The sequence below is a fragment of the Arachis duranensis genome, chromosome 9 (assembly GCF_000817695.3).
Source record: "Arachis duranensis cultivar V14167 chromosome 9, aradu.V14167.gnm2.J7QH, whole genome shotgun sequence".
In the NCBI taxonomy this organism is placed as follows: domain Eukaryota; kingdom Viridiplantae; phylum Streptophyta; class Magnoliopsida; order Fabales; family Fabaceae; genus Arachis; species Arachis duranensis.
The window spans coordinates 27854837-27874659 of record NC_029780.3 but is presented as its reverse complement, the minus strand read 5'-3'; the positions used below and the strand labels follow the sequence as shown (position 1 = coordinate 27874659).

General features: G+C 30.8%; 1 long non-coding RNA gene across 5 annotated transcripts in view; it reads right to left on the bottom strand.

The window, feature by feature from the left end:
• Window positions 1-2552, bottom strand: part of LOC110275224 (uncharacterized) — a 17106-nt gene extending 14554 nt beyond the window's left edge. For 4 of the 5 annotated variants that reach the window (XR_008002409.1, XR_008002405.1, XR_008002408.1 and 1 more), the window contains exons 1-5: window positions 2505-2552; window positions 2341-2416; window positions 2157-2253; window positions 1393-1507; window positions 1232-1293 (exon numbers count right to left, since the gene is read on the bottom strand). This is a non-coding gene — a long non-coding RNA (uncharacterized LOC110275224). The remainder of the gene's footprint in view (window positions 1-1231; window positions 1294-1392; window positions 1508-2156; window positions 2254-2340; window positions 2417-2504) is intronic. The other variant, XR_008002406.1, reaches the window with a different exon arrangement.
• Window positions 2553-19823: the final 17271 nt, after the last annotated feature.

The following is a 19823-nucleotide window of genomic DNA, read 5'->3' as shown; positions in this document are numbered from 1 at the left end:
CCCTTTTTCTCTCTCTCTCTCTCTCTCTCTCTCTCTCTCTGTTTCTTACTGCTTGTAATCAGTTACTTATGAGCACAAAAAGAATATAAAAGTTGTCTGAATCTTACTCCACCAATGTCAGGTCCTCCACGCTTGCTACCAATAGCATCTATCTCATCAATAAATATGATAGAAGGTGAAAATGACCTTGCACTAGCAAAAAGATCCTTAACACGTGATGCAGCAACCCCTACAAACATCTGAGAGAAGAGCAAATTAAATAAGCTGATTTTTAACTTTAAAGATGAAGACAATTTTTATGCATTAAATATTCCATATTCCATGGGTATAAGTTTCATTCATTTACAGAGTGGAGCATATGATCTAGGTACGATCACAACCAGCACACTCTGATCAATGTCAGACCTGCACGCACATTTAGATCAAAACATTTGCATCCTCCAAAGATGCATGTTTCATCATTGGCCCTTTAATACTGATACACTGAAACGGCCCAAAGATAAATGAGCCAATATTTATTAAGATTTCACATTGAATGACAATTTTGATGTATCATTATCAAAGGACCAAACTGATATGCCTGTATCTTAGGAAAATCAAATGAGTGCTTAATTTAAATTTTATCTACATCCTCATTCTCCTAAAGAATTAAATTATTTTTAAATTTGAAAGTTGAATAGAAATTATATTCCAAAGTTCTACTTGCTACTTTCTATTCAATGCGGGTGAATATCTTTGGAGAACAGGCATCACCTCTACAAAATCTGTGCCATTTGCCGCAAAAAAAGGCAACCCTGCTTCCCAGCGATGGCTTTAGCCAGTAGAGTTTTACCAGTTCCTGGAGGTCCATCGAGAAGCACACCTTTTGGACAATAAATTCCTTTGTCTTGAAACTCCTCATCATTCTTTAAAATTTGTACAATCTCTCACAATTCCCTCTTTATATATTCCTGGCCAGGAAAATCATCAAAAGTGACACCAACTCTTTCTTCTGCAGATATAAATTTAGCCCTGGGGAAAAATATAATAATATAACAGTTTTACTAATTAATATACAAATCAAAGTGGTAAATGAACTTAGATTTTTTAAGTTTTACTATCCCATGATTCCTATCTAACTACAGCAACTGTAAAGAGGTACCATGGCCTAGTTTTGAAAAACAAAGCTAAAGAAAAAAAATCTGTATTTGCACATGTTTTGAGTGCTACGTTTGAGTGGCAGGGATTTTACCTTGATATCACTTGATATGGCATTGAATGTTCCTTCCCGCTGGATTTCATATGTTGTAATATCTGAAACACTCATCAAATTAATTGCAAGAATGGCGAGTCTTATACAAATAGATTAAAGAACAAACATAAATTTCATTCAAGGAATAGAAATAGGCATACAACATGGAGTTTAGTAGCCAGCTTAGCTGGCTCATCTTTAGAATCCTGAGTAAGTTTATGCAGAAAGTTGGCTGCCTCCAACTCGACATTTTGTGAAGACGCCATCTCATCCAAACTGCACAATCAGAAAGAGACACCATGACATCTCAGCCAATTAGCAATGACACTCTGACCAAATAATTCAGCACAAAAACAGGACAATTATGATGCCCAACAGTGACCAGGTAAACCCATCCAAGTGTTATATACCTGAAATCCTCCATATAAATATACTTAGGAAAATAATTAGTCAAATCAATACTACATAAGATACATAACCATAACCCTTAACCATATCAAGGAATATAATTTTGAAATGGAATAAAATATTCGAAACACCTCAGAACTTTCTACTTGTTCCCGTGTATGCTAGTGGAAACATCTCAAAGTTAAATATTATGAACAACCATTTTCGTTTTTAGAATCACTGTAAGTTAGAGCAGTCCTCTTGTCTAACATTATGATACATGGAAGGAGGAGTAGTTTTTTTCTTCTTTATATTCAGACGATGTTTCAAAATGGTTTTTCTTGCTGAGGTCTTTTTACTTAGCATTTTTCCATATATGTCTAATAATTAACTAATTAACAAACACCAACATGATTAAGGTACGAGTTAGGCATTTATCTATCTCTTCAATTTCTTCCAGACAAAGTGGGGTTGGCACTACTTATTATTTAGCAATACATACAACTTGTACAAAATTTTCTCAAAGGGATGTTTGAACCTGATCAGTAGACTTATCCTTAATCCTCAAAACCTTATTTTGCAATAATGATCCCCGGATAGAGCCCATGCAGATCACCCAGGGTTGTAATAACCATCTGCAAAATGAAGCAGATGAATGTAAGAACAAAATGGAAAAAGAATGTTGTATTTTAATCAAACACAAAGAGGGCATAACGAAATACCTCACGTAAGGAGATAGATTATAGTCTGCAAAAATACAAATGCCAAAGCATTGATGGGTTGGGTGGCTGCAACAAACTGATAGAAACAATCAAACATAAATATAAGTCTCACAAATTTAGGGTGCTGAAAAGATTAGATACCAATGTACATGAAATAGACTTACAAGTATTCCAATTTTTATGAGGTGGAGGACATCAACATCTCTTGTAAAAAAATACCGTTAGTATTAGCACATGATGTATTAAATAAATTAAATGATAGAAACATGTAACTATTTTCTTTTTCAGTCAAGATTTAGTAAAATACTATAATTTAGACTTGCAATATCAATATATTAATAATAAAGTGGAGAAATAAATGTAATATTATATCAAAAAAAAATTTTTAAATCATAATTATAATTTATGATTGAAATTATAATTGTAATTTATGATTGAAATCATAATTTAAATATTTTAAACGGGATAATTTCATTTAGAGAATTTATAATTCAAACATAATTTTTATACACTTAATAGTTACATTCGAGTTAATACATTTAATATTATATTTAAAAAAATGAACAATGCACATTGTATTATTTATTAATTAATTAAAATATTACAATTCAAATTAATTTTAATAGAATAATTTAAAAATATAATTTCAATTTTATCACGTGCATGACACGGATTATTATACTTGTATATATATAAAAGTTATGTAGGTAGTGAAGAAAGTGTTTAACTCACAATCTTCCTCTTATCAAAATTTGAAATGACCACTAAGCTAGTTGATGATTATATTATTTATAATTTTATGTTGGATTTCTTTAAGATTTTATTATTTTTAATTTTAATTTGAACTTAGTTTTTTATTTTCTATTTTATTAATATGTATAAAATTTAGAACGGTTTAATTTTATATTTGCATAAAATTTTTTTATTTTTCTGCGGGTAGGGTTGGGTAGGGTAGCGTTTAGAACTTTAGGGTGCGCATAGAGTTAGGGTTGAGAGATTCATAACCCGTGGATAGGATAGGGTAGAGTTTTAAGAAAGTTTTCAACCCGCCGGTAGGGCTAGGGTAGCGTCCAAACCCTACCCTACCCTACCCATTGCCAGCCCTAGCTGCCACGGAGAGAGAGAGGGAGTAGGTTAGGTTTAATTCAACATTTTCGATGGAATGTTTTAAATTATAGACAGATTTTCTACCTATAATAATTTAATAAAATGTAGCATTTTTATTTATTTAATTACAGATGAATTTTTTGTTAGTAATTATTTCCCACAAAAAAATTAATTTTTTCGACAGAATTATTGACGAATTCTCTTTTTCATCTATAATTTATGCTAATTTTTTTTTGTTTTCGACAAAAAATTCTCGAAATTCTGTCTGTATTTTCGTGTTTTCAACAAAAAATTCTCGAAATTCTGTCTGTATTTTCGTGGGATAAAATCTGTCGAAAATATTGGTCTGTAATAACTAGTTTTCTAGTAGTGTTAGCGAGTTAACGATATAGTGCTTAGTCACCACAAGAGTATTTTTACACAGAATTATTAATCAATCGTGTATGCCTTCTGATGAAAATAATATATTCAATATGGATGTTTGTTAGGTAAAAGTTAAAATGTTGACAAAGAAAATTCATTATAATGGGTATATTCATTTTAACAAATATTATTCTATCCAATAATATAAAAAGTACACTGTCCACACTAAATTACTACAAATCCAACTTTCATCAGCAGTAGTAGAATGTCTAAATTGGAACATTTTCGGACTACAGTTCGTCAAACAAAAAATCAATGAAATACTCATACATGCCTTCTCATTTTGGTATATTTATACATAAAAAAAAATTCAACATAAAGAAAAAAAAACAAAAAAAAGAGTTGAAATAACAAGAGCGATAAACATGATACTTCTTATAATTTTATTTGGCCATACATATGTAAAAGACCAAAAGACCATTATTATCTAACAAAATTAATTTGTATTTATTACATTCAATTTGAATAAGTAAAAAAAATTATCTTATTTAAATATAGTTCTTAATTCACATAATTTAAATTTGGCTCAATACCGAGATTCGAAAAACCGATCGAACCAGTCAAACCAGGAGCCTTTGACTGCACTGATTCAGGTAACAGCAAAAATCGTCGCTTAAATAAATGGGCAAAACTGAATCTTGGTATTGAGTCAAATTCAAATCATCTGAATTAAAGACTAAACTAAAATAAGATGATTTCTTACTTATTCAAATTGAATGCAATAAATACAAATTAATTTTGTTAAATGACCATACAAAATTATAAGAATCATCATTTTTATCGCTCTTAGCTTGTTATTTCAACTCTTCTTTTTTTTCTTTATGTATAACTAGTATATGTTCTCGTACATTGTACGGGATAATTAATAAAAATATATAAATTTTTTATTAAAAAAATTAAACAAAAATATATATAATAATTATTACTATAAATATTTTATAAAATTATAATTAAAATCAAAGTTTAATTATTTTAATGTTAAAAATATTAAAAATAATTAGTATTTGTCTTAACTGATTTGAATTGGTTGAGTGGTCATTTCACTCGTCTACCTAAGTAAGTATTAGAGTTTTGAATTTCGTGTTGTGTATGTAACAATTCATTTGCTAGCGACACACCCTTAATAAATGGAGCTTCATTCTGTGGAGGATTAGTTCTCGACCTGCCGAGTTAGAAAATACAGTGAAAGAAAATAGTATTTGTCTTGAAAGTAGAACAATTTTCATTGGTGATAGCAATACTTATAAAGATTTATCTTTGTTAAAATTTAACAGTGGCAGTTTTATTTATTGGTATCATATTCATTCAGAAAGTCAAACAATATGACATTAAAATTTTATATTTTATGACATAATTTTTAAACTTCTAAATTTATAAACTTATGTCATTAAAAAAAACTATTAGATTGACTAATGTTTCTTGGTAATATTGCCAAAATACCATCGTTGAGTATTAGTTTGTGTAAAAAAAAAACTATAATAACTTTTGTTATTCAATATATAATTTATTCTATTGAAAAATAAATTATTATTCCTAGATTAGTATATATATTTTTATCTATTTTTATATCATTTTATTTGGCAATAATTGCCATTAAAAAAAACGAATGACTGCACTATCTTATAATATGATGTACAAAATAAATTTTTATGTCAAAATTAATTTTGGTTAGTGAAAAAAATTCAAAATATTTTTTTACACAAATTTAAATTCATAATTCATTAACAACTCATCTTTTTTAAAATTTTAATAACAAAAAAAAATTAGTTAGATACAAAATATTCAACATTTAATCATTTCAATCATTTAAATTTCAATTACCAAAAATTGAGTTAAAAATTAATTATAACTTAATAATCGATAATACATATATATATTAGTACACAAATAATAATATCTAACATAAAAGTTAATTTTTTTAACAGAATTTATGTATAATTTATTGAGAATTTTATTTATTAATTTTTAACTTATTGTAATTAATTTCACACCATTTATTATGTGTTATTCATCTTACAAATTAACACAATCAATTATTTAATTATAGATAATTAATTATAATTGATATAACTCATTTCAGTGTATTTTCTAAAAAAATAGCTAAAAAGACACATTTTAATTTTCTATTAAAGTAAAATAAAATAAAATACATAAATTGAATAGATATAAATCTTAAAAATTATAAAATTTTATTAATAATTCAAATAAATTAGTATCATAAAACCGAATTTAATGTCTATTAAAAATAATTACTAACCTTTCTATTCTTCTAATTATTAATAATTTAAATAAAATAATACACTATAACTTATTTTTTATTTATTTTAAGTAATTACTAACATTTTATTTTTTTAATTATTTTCTTGTCTTCTTATTTATCATTCATGTTTTCGATCAAATATATTAATAAACAAATAAACTAAATTAACTGCCTCAATTATACTTGGACTATTCAACAATTCAACATAATCTTTTCAATTTGGGATTAATTACTAACCATAGAAAATAGAAAATTTAGAGTAATTTAGTATTATGAACATTAATTATGTATTCTGAAATAACCTAAAATCATAATGTCATTTATTTTTAAAAAATTAATTAAGTATTATTGTTAATTATGAAATAACCTAAAATTATAATGAATTTAATTTTAAAGAAAAATCAACCATTAACATCAATAAATAAAAATTATCGTCAAAATGCTTTGATTAAAAATATGAGGGGTTAATTACTATTCATTATTAATAATATATCGATTATATCAAAAAGTAAAAATATAATTATCCGCATTTACATAATTAAAAGAATTAGCATCACAAGTAGAATTTTATCAAAAAAAAAAAAGAAAAAGAGTAAAATTGTTAAGTAATTAAGATTTTTTTTGAAATTAATAGTAAAAAAATGTTATAAACTATATTCTTTCATAAGTAACCCTTTTAAGTTGTACGTTATGTTTGCCATGGTTTATTTGTATACCATTTAAATTAACATTGTTTTTATAACGATCATTTATTTTTAATAATTGTTAGAGTTTTTAATGCATTACAATAATTATCTATAAAGAAGAAACATATATTTTCTGAAAAGTTATTAAATAAATTTATTATTTTTGCCCTATTTTCACATTAAAATTTTTTTATTATGTCTTTTTTTTAACTATTATCATGTTATTATAATTGTTAAATAATATTAAAAAAAATCTATAAAAATAGAAATAGCGATGACACTTCGAATAATTAATTTAATAGAATTAAACTTAAACGAATAAGATGATTAAATTAATTATACAGATAATAGTATATTTATAAATATTAATAATAAAAATAGTCTCACTAATGTAAATGACCAATACAATAATTATATGAAAAAAATAAATAATTACATAATTGTATAATTTTCAAGATCCTATATGATTGAATTTAATGGACAAATTCAAAAATTTTTATATGATAATGTCCTAATATTTTAGCATGCTGTAAATTATACTATAATTTTATATATCATATTATAACTTTAAGTCAACTCCTTAAACACATGAAGTACACATGATAAAAGAGAATATTACAAAACAAAATTATAGTAAGATTATTTTAAAATTCCGTAAAAAAGGCACATCTCTTTTATTAATTAAAAGCTAGAAAGAAAGAAATATGCACTTAATAATGAGTAACTAATAAAATAGACAAAAATCTTTAAAAAATATAAAAAATAAAATATATAAGTAGTGATAAAAGAAATAAAAATTAAATAAATTATAAAAATTGTACCTTAAACACAAGAGAGATAGAGAGAGAGAGAGAGAAGAGAACAAATGAGTAAAAAATATATTATGATCTCATATAAATAGATGACATTGAAAAAAATAAACTAATTAAATTAATTCATATATTTTATTATCATATTTATTATTTACTAAAATAACTTGATATTTACTTCAATCTAATCAAATCAAATAATTAATATAATTAACTAAATTAATTAATTAATATAATTAATTATAATTAATCAATTTATATAAATTGTAATAAATTGTGAGATTTGAATGTCTAAATTAATTAATTGATATTATTAATTAGTTATAATTGATTTACTTTACAGAATTAAAAGAAATAAATTGAAAAACACTCTCAAAAACATATAAATTAATTAATTGATATCATTAATTTGTTATAATTGATTTGCTTTTTAGAATTAAGAGAAATAAATTGAAAAAATACTCTTAAAAGCATGCCATGTCAGCTTCATCATTAAGTGTAGAAATCCGATTTTTATATAATAGAATAGATTTCTTTTATGTATGAATATACTCAAAATGAGAAGGCGCGGATGGATGTTTCATTGATTGTTTGTTTAATGAATACTATAACCGGAAAATATCTCAATCTAGACATTCTACCACTGTCGATGCAAATTGAACCTATAGTAATTCAAGGTGGCCAATGTATTTTTTATAGTATTAGATAGAAGAATATTTATTAAAATAAATATATCCATTATAATGAATTTTTTTCTCAATTATTAGATTTTTATGTCAATTTTGTAAATTTTTTGAAGGCATAAGACAATAAAATGGGTTGACTTTAATATCATTAGAAATTAAATTTAATTGTTCAAGTAAGCACCACTAATTATATTAATAAAGTAATTTTGTATTAATAATGTGATTTACATTTTAATTTTCTCGAGTAAATTTATTTCAAAATGTAGGAATTAGATTCAATTAACTAAACTTTTAAAGGTAATATAGAATTTTACAACAAAATTAACATTTATGAACGAAATAAATTTATTTAGAGCTCTTTTCTAATTATAAATAATAACAAGGCTTAGGAAAAAATTAATGTCATCATTCTTATTAACTAAACCATAATATTAGATAGTTGATAGTTTTATAAGCGGAAATTGTTAAGAAATAATGTAAAAATTAACAACAAACAAGCAATAAACATTCATAAAAAATCTATTATATATTACTAATTTTATAATTAAAATAAATCACATATTATATTCTCATCTATTATATTTATTATCTATTCTATTATATAAAAATCAAGTTTTTGTGTACTTAATGATGGAGCTGACGTGACATACTTTTGACAGTGTTTAGCAATTTATTTTTTTAACACATTAAATACAATTTATTATGATAAATTAACTATATCAACTAATTGATTTGATTATATATTTAAATATCATACAATTTATAATAATTTATATCAAACAATCAATTATTAAAAGTGATTCTAATTTATTTCTTTTAATTCATTAAATATAATAAACACAGATTAATTTAGTTAAGTAAATCATTGTCTCCTAAAAGAGTGTTTCTTTATTTGTCTTTTAATTCATTAAATTTGATCAACTATTTTTTTATGAGTGAATACTCCATCCGCCCCCTGACAATTATCTCCAAAGTTATTATGGTTTTTTTTTCATACAAATTAATACTCAACTATTATAAAAATCATCATTTTTGTCGTTTTTACTATTTCAACTCTTCTTTTCTTTTTCTTTTTTTCTTTAGGTATAATTTTTTTATGTATAAATGTACTCAAAATGAGAAGGCATGGATGAGTGTTTCATTAATTATTTGGTTAATGAATACTATAGCCCAAAAATGTCCCAATTTAATAATTCTACCGCTACCGATGGAAGTTGAACCTGTAGTAATTGAGGGTGACCATGATAATTTTTATAGTATTGGATAAAAGAATATTTATTAAAATGAATATACCTATTGTAATTAATTTTCTTTGTCAGTCTATTATCTTTTTACCTAACAAATAATATCTATGTTGAATATATTATTTTCATCAGAAGCCACACATAATTGATTGATAATTCTATATATAAAAATACTTTTGTGGTAACTAAACAACGTATTGTTAATTCGTTAAAGTTAATTCTCCTATGATTATACCAATGTATAGTATTATTAGATAAAACTGATTAGATTACATTTATGTTCGATGAGGTGGGCGAGCTTTTAGGCCTAATCATGGTTAGAATTAAGGAAGGTTAGAAAAATGCTAACAATATGAATATTTTTTATTTCTAATACCCAATAATAAATATATAAATTAAAACAAGCCTAGGTTCTTAACTAATCCATATAGGGTTAAATTTGCTAAAGTCTCAACTCTATCAACTACCTCTAGCCTCAATTTTTTTCAATACATCATCATCTTTAACCGCAATCTTAAGATTTCTTAGTTCAGTAGGATCAATCACAAACACAATCCAAATACAAGGCAATCAGAAATAAACACAATTAGAACAAGTAGTACAACTAGCAGTTAAACAGAATTACTTATATAGGCAAACCAAAAATAATTATGCATACTCAAACAATAGCAAACAAATGCACATGATTCATGTCTGTCCTACTGACCGTGAACTTATGTATTGGTTAAAGTGCCAGACTCGACACATGCATCCAGTAACTAATCTCGACATTGTCTCTTTGCTGTGCATCTCCAGGAGGAATAAATTTCGAAGAAGAGTGCTCTACCACCTTCTCTTGGAGGTACTCACGGGGGTAATGTTCCAAGAAAAAGTACCCTACCACCTTCTTATGGAGGTCGTGCCATATAAAACGAAGGATTAGTGCCTTTCCAACTTGTAAACAGAGAAAATGTGGGCGAGATCTCCATCCCCACATCACACCGCAACTACGAGCAAACAGGATAAAGCCACCATTCTTACTTGGTGCAGGTGCCACAATAATACGCAAACAGAACGAAACCCACATCATTCCTACTTCAGTTTTCATATCGCATTCAATCATATTACCAATTCAATTAATTTCATAAGTTATAATATGTAGTAACCCCATTCGTTTATCAAAATAGTCAATCTCATCATTCCGTAAGCAGGACCAAACTACTGTCCTCACCATTAGCGGGACGAACTACCATTCCTATAATATTTTCATCCGGTTAACTGAGTTTTTATCCGGAAATTCAATTTATTATATTCTCTCCCAGTATATTCAAAACTTAAAAATTGGTTATTCAACTCCATACGGATGTTATAGGGGGTCACAAACTTATCGGAAGGGCTAAATAGTTCAAAAACAACATTTCAGTAAAAACAGGAGAGTGGTGCGTAGCATGTCTCGTGCATACGTGCAGAACCTAGTTCGGTTCTCGCAAGAAGTTGGCATCGTGCGTATGCATGTCTTGTGCGTACGCACAAGAGTCCAATTATGTGTACTGATACGGGATTTTACAATCTCGCATAACTACTGTAAGTGCACTGGGTCTATCAAGTAATACACTCATGGTGAATGAGTGTTGATTCCACGATGATTAAAAAATTAAGCAAGCAATAATTGATTGAGTATTCTAGTCATACAATCTATAATTTGATGATGAACATCTGATAATAGAAGCATGTAATTTAAATGACTTGAGGAATAAGCAATTAAAAGCAATAAAATGATAAAAAAGTAAATAACGTAAATGTAAATTGCTTGAAATTTAAAGTGCAAGAATGTAAATAATAAAAATGTAAATTGCAAGAAGAGTAAAGTGTTGAGAATGTAAATTGCAAGTAATTAAAATAGAGAAGAATAAGAAGGAGTAAAAGACAAGAATTAAAGGAAACAACTGAATAAAGAAAATGTAACCAAACTTATAATTTACGATGAATTAAAAACAAGAAAGTAAACGACGTGAATCTTAAACTGCAAGAATTAAATGTGATTGGGGAGTTAAGATGAAGAAACTATTGAAGATTAGAGATATGAGTATCTCTGGATCAATGTGTGTTATTTCACCTTCTTTCATGTAATTTTAATCTCAAGCAAATTTTAAGTAATTAAACCTCAATCTCTTGGTGATTTGATTTCTCTTAACTCAATCAATTACTAATTCTTTGATTAATTTCTCAAGAAAAGAGGTGAAGTACTTCTCTAATTTTTACCACACAATTCTTATGATCCAAATATAGGTGATTATATGTCACATATCAATCCCACACCCAAAATCACAAGAATCATGAAAAAGAGATTTCGAACTCAATTATATGATTCTTTCTTCTTGAAGAATCACAAAATTCAAGTGAGAACTGAATTATTTCTCAATAGATTTAGTTCCTTAAATTGAAGAATAAAGTTCTTTTTTAGAACAAGAATTACAAGATTTAGAGAAAAAAAACACAATAATCAATTCATTAAAAATCCATAGAGCTCCTTTCCTCAACAAAGAGAATTAGCCACTCATAACTTACAAAATATGAAAGAAATCAAATAGAAGAAGAGTAGAAAAGAAGCCCTTTCGTGAGTCCGGGATGGGTCCTTTTATAGCCTATTCTAAATAAAAATGCCTAATGAAATTCAAATTCAAATTACAAGAAAAAACAAATTTAAAAACTAACTAACACTAAAGATCTTCCTTGCTTCAATTAATTCATGAGCCCTGTTGATTTTTTTAGCTTACAAGTTCAGTTATAATATATAAAAAAAGAAATCGTAGAAATTCTCAAAAGGACAAGAAGAACACTTGTGCCAAAAGAGTCTTTACATTAAGGAAAAAAAATAAGTACCGTTATTTTTTATTGACTAATTGCTTCTTATCGCAACATCATATGTACTAAAATTTTTACACAACGTAAATTATTTACTTCAGATGGATAACACAAATAAGGTGCCATTTTCCCTATTTTTAATAGAGAAGTGCTACACATACAAATTATTTGGTTTATAAGTCATATAAGTTGGGAGAAACTTAACAAAAAGCACGCTGACCCATATACGATTTTTATAGCGTGCTTCACGTTCCTCCTTCTCCTCCTCCTCTTCCTTCTTCTTCTCCTTTTTCTTCTCCTACTCTTTCTTCTTCTTCCTCCATGAAAAAGAGTTTCTTGTCAAATTTGTTTGATCTCCTTAGTGCGTTCTCTCTTTGCCTTTTCATTCGTTGTTTTATCTGCGTTTATCATTGGTATTCTTGCTTCGTTTTTTTTCAATTTTCATGGTTTCTAAAATCAAGCTTTGAAACCATTTTGAAGATAATAGAACTTCAGAAATACACCCAAACGATTACAGAAATACACCCAACCGATTACAAGAATACACCCAAACGGTTACAGAAATACACACAAACGGTTACAAGAATTCACCCAAAGGATTACAGAAATACACCCAAAGGATTACAAAAATACACCCAAAGGATTTAAAAAATACACCTAAAATTCGTTGAAGTACACCTTATACATAATTCAAAACTCTTTCTTTTTCTCCTCCTCATCTTCTGCTTCTTCTTCTTCTTCATTTTCTTATTTCATATTCTCATAATTCTTTTTAGGAGGAAAAAATCAAACAAAGAAGAAAAAAATACATAATGTTGCAAAATCAAAAGAAGAACGAGGAGAAACACGACGATGAAGATGAAACACTTCAAGAAGAAGAAGAAGAAGAAATAAATCAATTGTATGACTTGTATGGAAAAACACTTGTATGTAGAGAATTCCTCTTCTTAATAACCTAATTGTTTCTTACATATGATTATACTTTAATACTAAATGTTTGGCGTCAAATATAAAATTAAGCTACCATTAAAATTAGAATACACAACCCTAAATCGTTTTCAAAATACATTAATATGTTTCTAAGCTTGACCTCCAAAAAAAATAAATTAAAAGAGATAAATTGATATCACATAATTATAATTGACACCTAAACATATTCAACAACATATTTAACAACCCAAATTAAAATCCCATACTTGGTCTCTTACCTATCTCCTGATGCAGTGTGGTACAACCACCAGAACAACCATTTTTCTGTTCAGATTCAAAGCAACCACAAACATACACTCAGTCACTGCGAACAACACTTACTCTAGGAAAGTTAACAATGCCCTAATGTTCCACAACCAGCACCCAATACGCGTCTGAGTTGTTTGACTGTGGTAAACTTTGAAACGGGGCTGGAATACCTAATACTCTAAGATTGAGTGATGCTCTCTACTTAACAATGTAAGCAATGATTTTTACTTCTATTTTATTTGGCATTTACTTTTGTTTTTTGGTTTCATTGCTCGTGATTTTCGGTGGGTTACTATTTGACCAAAAATGATTTTTTTTGGAGCTACCAACTTAAAAAGCAACTTTCGCTATATTAAAAAAATAAAAAATGAAATAGTAAAAAGCGTGATAAACATACTCAGATTTGTCCAAATAACCCCTTTTTCCTAAGCAAGATTAGTTATCTCAATTTTTTCTATCTTTTAATAACACAATTACACTAATAGAAGCCTGCTGTCTGCCTCCTGTTGGTGTGCAAAATTAGATCTCGCACAATTCCACCAGCAAGTGCATCGGGTCGTCCAAGTAATATTTCATGTGAGTGAGGGTCGATCCCACGAGGATTATTGGATTGAGCAAGCAATAGTTATCTTGCTGGAATTAGTCAGGCGAACAGTAAAGAGAGCTGTTGTTGTAGGCGCATGAAACAAGAAAGTAAAGAAAAGCAATTAAAGATTGGTAAAGAGATAATATATAGAAATAGTTAAGGCCTCATAGATACTTATCCTTCTGGATTAATACTTCTTACTGTCTAAATTAACAATAGATAATTCATTCTATGGCAAACTGTAAGTGATTAAACTCCAATTCCTTGGCAATCTAATCTCCTCTGGTTCTCATCAAAAGCCAGGGTCAGTGGTCATTCAACTCGAACGAGGATGAAGCTCAATGCAATTCACTCTCCCTTGATCTTACTTAAAGTGCCACAGACAAGGTCAGATCTTTCGGATCGGAGAATGAAGCGTAATATTCTAGTTTAGCGCCACAAAAACCTCAATCGCCCCCAAAGCTAACAAGATTTTATGTCACATATCTAATTAGCCCAGACAATTTGCAGTTTAGGAGATGTATTCTTAAGCTATAGTTCAATACTATCCTGTCAAGAACTCGCAAGAACTCATATAGAAAAAGGGGTCATACTTCCGTTCCACCCCAGATTCATTTAGATGAAGAATGATAATATATCATAGAATGGAATCAAACATATATTAGAATAGAGAAGTAATAATATTAATCCATAAAAATAAATAGAGCTCATAACCTTAACTAGGAGGTTTAGTGACTCATGGTTTACAGAGAAAACAAAATAATAAGAAGATTTGTCTAGATCTGTCTCCCCTTTTGAGAGGCGTTATCCTTAGGAGGAAGGAGGTCTCTTATTTATAGTAAAAACCTCTAAGACTAAACCTAAAAGATATTATTTTTAATTAAAATTTATAAAAAGAAAATAAAATAAGCTAAGGAGTGTTAAAATCCACTTTGGGGCTTACTAGGAGTGATTCGGGCTGAAGACTGGTATTCAACTTGGTTCTGGGCGTTGAACTTCGCTGGTTCTGCTCCCTGGCTAGCGTTGAACGCCTGTTTTGGGCGTTCAACTTGGGAGGTCAGTCCTTCTTGGGCGTTAAACACCCAAGCTTGGTGTTTAACGCCAGTTTTGGCAGTCATTTTGGAAGAAAAGTATAAACTATTATATATTTCTGCAAAGCTCTGGAAGTCAGCTTTCTAACGCCGTTGAGATCATATCAATTGGACCTCTATAACTCAAGATATGCTCGTTGAAATGTACGAAGGTCAGGATTGACAGCATCTGCTATTCTTTCTTCGTCTCTAAACAAGATTCTGCCAAACTTGTCCAAAATTCACCTGAAATCATAAAAATAACACAAAAAATCAAAGTAGCATCCAAAAAATGAATTTTGCACTAAAACATACTAAAAATGAATAAAATATAACTAAAAACACTAAAAAAATGCTATGAAAAAGGGTATAAGATGCTCACGCATCACCTGTGCCATAGCAGATGGATTTTTTTTCCGTATACAAATTATTAAAAATAATTATTTTCTGAAATCCAGTTTTGATCTTTATTTACAGGAATGTCTATTTTTTCGTTGGTCTCACACGTGTATGTGTTTTTTTTTGCATTTTTCGCTCGTTTCGCAAGTGTTTTTTTGTGTTTTTTTTTTATTTTTTTTTGTTTTCGCTCGTTTTGCACCTGTGTGTGTTTTTTATCATTTTGCACGTGTGTGCTTTTTTTATTTTTTTGTTTATCGCTGGTTTCGCACATGTGCGTGTTTTTCGCTCGTTTCGCACGTGTGTGTTTTTCACTCGTTTAGCACTCGTGTCTGTGTGTGTTATTCTTTGTGTTTTTTGCTCTTTTCGCATGTGTGCGTGTTTTTCGCTCATTTTGTATGTGTGTGTTTTTTGCTCGTTTTGCACGCGTGTGTGTTTTTCATTTTTCTGTATTTCGTTTATTTCGCACGTGTGTGTGTGTTTCGCTCATTTAGCACGTGTATCTACGTTTTTTGTGTTTTTCGCTCATTTTGCCGTGGGCGTGTTTTTTGCTCGTTTCACACTTGTTTGTTTGTTTTTTTTATTTTTTTGTGTTTTTTGCTCGTTTCACACGTGTGTGTTTTTTTGCGTTTTTCGCTCGTTTCCCACGTGTGTGTGTTTTTCGCTCGTTTTGCAAGTGTGTGTTTTTTATTTAATTTTATGTTTTTTGCTCCTTTCGCACCTGTGTGTGTTTTTTAATGTTTCGCACGTGTGTGCTTTTTATTTTTTTATTGCTGGTTTCGCACATGTGCGTGTTTTTCGTTCGTTCCGCACGTGTGTGTATTTTTCGCTCTTTTCGCACGCGTGTGTGTGTGTTTTTTTATTTCTGTGTTTTTCGCTCGTTTCGCACAGGCGTGTGTGGTTTTTTGTGTTTGTTGCTCGTTTCGCTCGTGTGAGTATTTTTCGCTCGTTTCTCACGTGTTGGCATTTTTTGTATTTTTCGCTCTTTTCACACGTGTGCGTGTTTTTCGCTCGTTTTGGACTTATGTGTGTTTGTCGCTCGTTTTGCACGTGTGTGTGTATTTTTTTTGTTTTTCACTCGTTTCGCCCGTGTGTGTGTGTTTTTTTGTGTTTTTCACTCTTTTCACACGTGTGCGTGTTTTTCACTCATTTCGCACATGTGTTTTTTGCTCGTTTCGCACGTGTGTATTTTTTTTTGTTTAATCTTTTTTGTATTTTCGCTCGTTTCGCACGTGTGGTTTTTTTTTGTTTTTTGCTCGTTTTGCACGTGTGCGTGTTTTTCGCTCGTTTCGCACATGTCCGTGGTTTTCGCTAGTTTGGCACGTATGTGTATTTTTCGCTCGTTCTGCACGTGTTTGTGTTTTTTTTGTGTTTTTCACTTTTTTCACACGCGCGTGTGTGTGTGTGTTGCTTTTGGTGTTTTTCGCTAGTTTCACTCGCATGTATTTTTCGCTTGTTTTGCACGTGTGTGTGTTTTTTTTGTTTTTCGATCGTTTCTCACGTGTATGTGTGTGTGTGTTTTTTTTGTGTTTTTCGCTAGTTTCACACGTGTGTTTTTTGCTCGTTTCGCATGTGTGTGTTTTTCGCTCGTTTTGCACGCGTGTGTGTTTTTTAACTTTTTTGAAAATTTTGTTCGTTTTACACGTATGCGTGTTTTTCGCTCATTTAGCACGTGTGTGTGTTTTTCGCTCGTTTCGCACGTGTGTGTTTTCGCTCGTTTCGCACGTGTGTTTTTTTTTTGTGTTTTTCGCACGTTTCGCACGTGTGCGTGTTTTTTGCTTGTTTCGCATGTATGTGAGTTTTTCGCTCGTTTTTCACGTGTGTGTGTGGTTTTTTTGTGTTTTTCGCTTGTTTCTCATGTGTATGTGTGTGTGTCTGTGTTTTTTGCTAGTTTCACACGTATGTGTTTTTCGCTCGTTTTGCATGTGAGTGTGTTTTTTCACTCGTTTCGCGCGTGTATGCGTTTTTCGCTCGTTTTGCACTTTTGTGTGTTTGTCTCTCGTTTCGCATGTGTGTGTGTAATCTTTTCTGTTTTTCGCTCGTTTCGCCCGTGTGTGTGTTTTTTTCGTGTTTGCAGTTTTCGCATGTGTGCGCATTTTTTGCTCGTTTCGCACGCGTGTGTGTTTTTTTATTTTTTTAATCTTTTTTGTGTTTTCGCTCGTTTCGCACGTATGCATGTTTTTCGCTCATTTTGCACGTGTGTGTGTGTGTTTTTCGCTCGTTTCGCACGTGTGTGTTTTTTATCGTTCGCACTTGTGTGTTTTATTGTGTTTTTAGCTGGTTTCGCACATGTGCTTGTTTTTTGCTTGTTTCGCACGTGTGCTTGTTTTTCGCTCGTTTCGCACGTGTGTGTTTCTTGCTCGTTTCGCTCGTATGCGTGTTTTTTGCTCATTTTGCCCGTGTGCGTGTTTTCACTCATTTCACACTTGTGTGTTTATTTTTTATTTATTTTTTTGTATTTTTCGATCATTTCACACGTGTGCGATTGTGTGTGTATGTGTTTTTCATTGGTTTCACACGTGTGTGTATTTTTCTTTATTCTATCATTATTTTTTGCATTTTTTGGTCTTTTTGCATGTATACGTATTTTTCGCTTGTTTAGCACATATGTGTGTTTTTCGCTCGTTTCACACGTGTGTGAGTGTGTGTGTGTGTTTCTTGTGTTTTTCGTTGGTTTCACACGTGTGTGTGTGTGTGTGTGTTTAATCTATCATAATTTTTTGTATTTTTTGATCGTTTCGCACGTATGCGTATTTTTCGCTCGTTTCACACATATGTGTGTTTTTCGCTCGTTTCGCACGTGTGTGAGTGTGTGTGTTTCTTTTATTTTTCGTTGATTTCACACGTGTGTGTGTGTGTGTTTTTTTTTATTCTATTATTATTTTTTGTATTTTTCGCTCATTTCGCACGTATGCGTGTTTTTCGCTCGTTTCGCACATGTGTGTTTTTTCCGCTCATTTGTCACATGTGTTTGTTTTCCGCTCGTTTCGCACGTATGTGTGTTTTTCGCTTGTTTCTCACGTGTGTATTTTTTTAGCTCGTTTCGCACGTGTGCGTGTTTTTCGCTTGTTGAGAGGTATAATTTTTTTTATTTTCTGCAATTGTCCTTTGTTTATTTACTAAATTAAGTGTTTAATATAATATAACTGAGTTGTGATGTTACCTCTGCCGCGGAATTGTAGGTGGGTTCAGTAAAGACCGGGCAACGCCAGAGGTGAGGGGCGCCTTAGGCATTACAGGCATGTCCTGAACGGCATTGGCATGCTCGCCGTAAGTCATAAATATTTATGCATACCCAGTTCAATTTATGTTATGTTTTTTGCATATGAAAATTCAATAATAACACCAACTTGTGTCTTGGAAACAGGTTGAGTGGACACCGTATGCAGACCCGCAGTTGGAGGGTCTAGTTTTGCATGCGATTGCTGAGGCTGACCACACGGCAGCTGTTGTCTGCCTGCTGCTCTGCTTTGCCATTGTTGAGTGGCATCAGGTGGACCGAGCCGTGCGGCAGTTCGGTGGCCTGCAGCACATCCTGACCAGGCCATTAGACATTGAGAGCATGCACGGTATGGATGGTCGATTTGGACGCGGTGAGTGGTTCCCGCAATCGGGCCGACCATCGTCTACATATCCATCATCATATAGACCTACATCCTTCACTACCGTATATGATGTGGTACCTTCAGTGGGCACACACGAAATTGTTTGGTCAGGGTGACCAACACCTAGTGCTGGCGGGGGTAGTGCCAGAGGACCTGCCTTTGTACCATCCACCTGCTCCAGTGTTACATCAGCCTGAGGATGGTCACCTCCCAGAGTTGCGACTTCCTGCTGGGAGAGGGAGAGGTAGGGGATGGGGGATAGCAAGAGGCAGAGGCAGACGTGGTGGAGGCGGAAGGAGGGAGCAGTGAGACGAGCTTTATAGGGACAGGGACCCAGTCAGCCCCCCAAGTGGTGGGGCAAAGGGAGTTAGTGGGGATGAGGCTGGTGGCCAGACTGTTGGGACTCTGTCGGGACCCTTGCCCGGAAGATACCTGTCCCTCCGACCCCCTGGGTCACATCACTCTGATGCCAGTTCTAGCCACCAGGCTGAGGGACCACAGGTTGGGACTAGCCAGCAGGAGCAGGGG